The sequence below is a fragment of the Somniosus microcephalus genome, unplaced genomic scaffold, assembly GCF_052327205.1.
Source record: "Somniosus microcephalus isolate GS21.2 unplaced genomic scaffold, FLI_Smic_1.0 unresolved_chr4, whole genome shotgun sequence".
NCBI classification, from domain to species: domain Eukaryota; kingdom Metazoa; phylum Chordata; class Chondrichthyes; order Squaliformes; family Somniosidae; genus Somniosus; species Somniosus microcephalus.
Window position 1 is genome coordinate 4,566,768 of NW_028225182.1, and position 4,699 is coordinate 4,571,466.

The 4,699-nt window shown below is 44.5% G+C and overlaps 1 non-coding gene across 1 annotated transcript; it reads right to left on the bottom strand.

The window, feature by feature from the left end:
* Positions 1 to 2,287: 2,287 nt before the first annotated feature.
* On the bottom strand, positions 2,288 to 2,360 carry trnav-uac (transfer RNA valine (anticodon UAC)). Its single transcript has one exon. It is a non-coding gene; the product is annotated as a tRNA-Val (tRNA).
* Positions 2,361 to 4,699: the final 2,339 nt, after the last annotated feature.

The following is a 4,699-nucleotide window of genomic DNA, read 5'->3' on the forward strand; positions in this document are numbered from 1 at the left end:
TTCTCTTTATATTACCGGAACTTGTAACCAGAGTATCAATTCCCTTTTCTCCAAACCACACTCCTTCCTTCCATGTAGCCTTGTCCAATCAACAGAGGGGAACGGACCAGGGAACTCCATCTGTGCTGATTGGCTCACCTAAAATAGCGTCACTCAATATAAAGGATGAGCTCACAAACATCAGGCACAGTGCAGTCTGGTCAAAGTCAAGCCCCTCCTTTCTTATTCAGAGACATGAACGAGAGTCAGACGTCACAAACTTTAATGAAAGACACAAATACGAGGAACACTTACTTCCAAATCGTTTCACTGATAAATTCTTTCACTTGATGTAAACGCTGACTGCTTTGAATCTGAAAATGAACACCGTGGGATAGTTTGTTCACTACTGATTATATTAGCTGTGAGTAGCAATGCAAAGTTTTCCGTAGTGTAGTGGCTATCAAATTCGCTTTACATGCGAAAAGTCCCGCGTGCCAGCCAAGGCGGGCGGGAACACTACAATAGCCAGTATTTTATTCTGTGCAGCGACCAGTCCTGTTAATTTTTATCGAAAGTCACCCCATTTTTCTGCTTTCATAAGCAATGCAATTTTAAACGAGGTTCCTAAGATACAATGTGTAAAATTAGATGTGGTTAACAGTTCATTACTTACAAAGGGCAAAATGCTTTATTGAAATGTTTTTCGCCTTTCTTTCATTCTGTAAATTATGGTAATCGGTTATTTAATGGTGATTGCAAAAGATTCAACTGCAAGTTGAATAGTGGCCGGCGACACGAGCGCTCCTTTGGGATTTGAATCGAGGACTTCACGGAAAATAAACAACCACCGAAGCGTAAATCGGACCCCGAGAACGCCGGTTCAAACCTAGCCAGATGAGAAGCTGACCATTGTAAAACCATTTTGTTTGTGTGGCTATTCTTGATGAGCAGAGCACTGGAGACCGAGACAGTGTCTTTGCCTTTTCGACCTGTCTTCTGAAGCGCCGCCCGGGCCCACTCCAACAGTTAATGAGCTGTTAGGATGTTAATGTATCCGGGCTGCAGGAGGCCACCCCAGGCGCAGCAGAGGAGTCTCTGCATTAGTTCTCCATGGAAACAGTATTTTCCCCTTCTCTCTTCCTCTTCTTTATATCCCTGAGCAGTTTCCTGAATCATAACAGGGAGGGGACATTTTTAGAGACGCGCTTCTTTATTACTTATTGAATGGACAGCCAGCCGGACCGATTGAAACTGCAATTTCAACCCTGTCGCCGACCTTGTGTTTTCCTATTAATCTGTGTTGTTCTGCTTTCCATATTCTCAATGAGAATGCTCCCAGCCTCAATTTTTAAGTCAAATAAGGCCCACCTCTTCAAATAGCGACACGCGAGTAGGAGATTCCCTAAATCAGCGCCAACTTTTCCCAAATCCTTCTTACAGTATCGCAAGCCAAACTGTGTCCTTTATGGGAAATATCATTGAGAATTACTTCATAATTCGCCTGACAATGCGTGTTTTATTTATACTGAACCAAACCTGAAATTATTCCAGTTTTCATATTTACTAAACTTGAATGGAGAAAATACCTTAAATTGCTTCTACCCACTTTCGAACCGTTGAGTTTTCGTAAAGCGATCACCAGTACACACCGGAAACCCTCCAACACTTGGGTGCATTGCATTGTAGCGCCTCAATAGGAACAGGAGGAGGACATTCAGCCCCTCGATCCTGTTGCGCCATTCAATTAGATCAGGGTTGATCTGTATCTTCATTTCATCTGCCCGCTTTGTTTCCGTAACCCGTAATAACCTTAGCCAACAAAAATCTATCACCAGTAGCGGCAATCTTCAGCCTGACTCCAGCTGCACTCCCGGATCCAGACAGAAAAGGCTTCTTACTGAAGGCCACCCTGCAGATCAATGAATTACATTTCTGAACTTCAGGGATTCGGAGATTCCAGGGTTTAAAAGGGAACAAAAGATGAAATGGACCTCACTGTGGATCATTTTTCTCTCACTCAGACGTATCTGATTGGTGAAGTTAAATAAAGAACAAGGGAGAAGCCGCTGTCGCCCTATTGACAGGAGAATAAACTAGCCATACATCTCTCACGTTTCCCAATTCTAACAGAAGTGTAATCGAATTGAAACGTTCACTCTGTTTCTTTATCCACACATACTGCTGACCTTTTAAGAATTTCCACCATTTTCCTTTTCTATTTGAGATTCCCAGCATTTGCAATAATTTTCTTTTGTCACTTAAAATAAACCCGCTGGTTGTTCATCCACAGCAGCATTAAACACAATGTTCCCGCCCAGGCTCGAACCGGGAAACTTTCGCGTGTAAAGCAAACATGATAACCACTACACTACGGAAACCGCTGGGCGCACATCTTCAACAGAGGGGAACTGACCAGTAAAGCCCCTCTGTGCTGATTGGTTCAGCTGAAACAGCATCAGTCAATATAAATGATGAGCTCACAAATATCAGGCGCAGTGCAGTCTGGTCAACGTCAGCCCCTCCTTTCTTATTCAACAGAGGAAGAAGAGACATGAGCGGGAGTCAGACGTCACAAACTTTTATTAAAGCTACAAATACGAGTAACACATACTTCCAAATCGTTTCACTGAAAACTTCTTTCATTGATGAAAAAGCTGACTGCATTGAATCTGAAAATGCGCACCGGGCGATATTTTGTTCACTACTGATTCTATTTTCGGGGGGTTAGGCCGCAGCGGCTGCCGTAGTGTACCGGTTATCCCTTTCGCTTCGCACGCGAAATGTCTGCGGTTCGAGCCCGGTCAGATATACGATATTCGCCAGGTTTTCGTTATATGCAGTAACCGATCCTGTTAGCTTTAACAAACGTTGCGTCAAATTTCAGCTTTCATAAGCAATTAACAATTTAATCGTGATTCCTAAAATACAAAGTTTATCATGAGATATGGTTAACAGTTGATTACTTACAAAGGGCAAAATGCGTTATTGAAGTGTGTATCGCCTTTGTTGCATTCTGTAAATTATGGTCATCGGTTATTTAATGGTGATTGCAAAAGATTCAACTGCAAGTTGAATAGTGGCCGGCGACACGAGCGCTCCTTTGGGATTTGAACCGTGGGCTTCTCGGAAATTTAAACAAACACCGAAGCGAAAATCGGATGCCGAGAACGCCGGTTCAAACCTAGCCAGGTGAAGAGCTAACCATTGTAAAACCATTTTGTGTGTGTGGCTATTCTTGATGACCAGAGCACTGGAGACCGAGACAGTGAGATTGCCTTTTCGGCCTGTCTTCTGAAGCGCCGCCCGCTCCCACTCCTACAGTTAATGAGCTGTTAGGATGTTAATGTATCCGGGCTGCAGGAGGCCGCTCCAGGCGCAGCAGAGGAGTCCCGGCAGTAGTTCTCCGTGGAGCAGTATTTTTCGCTTCTCTCTTCCTCTTCTCTATATCGCTGTGCAGTTTCCTGAATCATAACAGGGTGGGGACATTTTTAGTGAGGCGCATTCTTTGTTTCTTATTGAATAGACACACAGACAGACCGATTGAAACTGCACTTTGAATCCTGTCGCTGACCTTGTGTTTTCCTATTAATCTGTGTTGTTCTGCTTTCCACATTCTCAATGAGAAAGTCCCCAGCCTCAATTCTTAAATAAAATAAGGCCCAGCTCGTCAAATAGCGACGCGCGAGTGGGAGATTCCCTAAATCAGCGCAAGCTTTCCCCAAATCCTGCTTACAGTACCGCAACCAAAACTGTGTCCTATATGGGAAATATCATTGAGAATTACTTCACTCACTGTAACGCTGCCATTTGAATGGCATAATTCGCCTGTCAATGTGTATTTTATTTATACTGAACCAAGCATGCAAATTATTCCAGTTTTCATATTCACTAAACTTGAATGGGTAAAGGGCATTAAATTGCCTCTACCCACTTTCGAACCGTTGAGTTTTCGTGCGTTAGCGGAATGCGATAACCATTACACACCGGAAACCCTCCAGCACTCGGGTGCATTGCACTGCAGTGACTCCATAGGAACAGGAGGATGCCATTCAGCCCCTCGAGCCTTTTGCACCATTCAATTAGATCCGAGCTGATCTGTATCTTCACTCCATCTACCCGCTTTTGCTCCGTAACCTTGAATACCCTTACCCAACAAAAATCTATCGCCAGTATCGGCAATCTTCAGCCTGAAGCCATCTCCTCTCCCGGATCCAGACAGAAACGATTTCATACTGACTGCCACCCTGCAGATTAATGGATTACATCTCTGAACTTCAGCGATTCGGAGATTCCAGTGTTTAAAAGTGAACAAAAGATGAAATGGCTCTCACTGTGGATCAGTTTTCTCTCACTCGAAGTTATCTATTCAGTGAAGTGAAATAAAGGGCAAATAAAGAACAAGGGAGAAGCCGCTGTGCCCCTTTTGACAGGAGGATAAATTCACCTCTGGTTGTTCGCCAAACCTCGAACGTGACAACCGCTTCTCTGCGGACACCCCCGGCTCTATAGTAGCAGCAGAGGGGACCTGACTCAGTGACCTCCCTCTGTGCTGATCGGCAATGTGTTGCCTCACTTTAAACAACTACTGTCCCACACTGAAAGCTCTCAGTCCCTCTTCTCCGCAGCCCTTTTCAAATAATGTCACTGATTCCCCCCGCACACCCCTAACGTGTTCACTTCCTCACCCACACATTGGGGCCGCTCAGCCTCCCCCTGC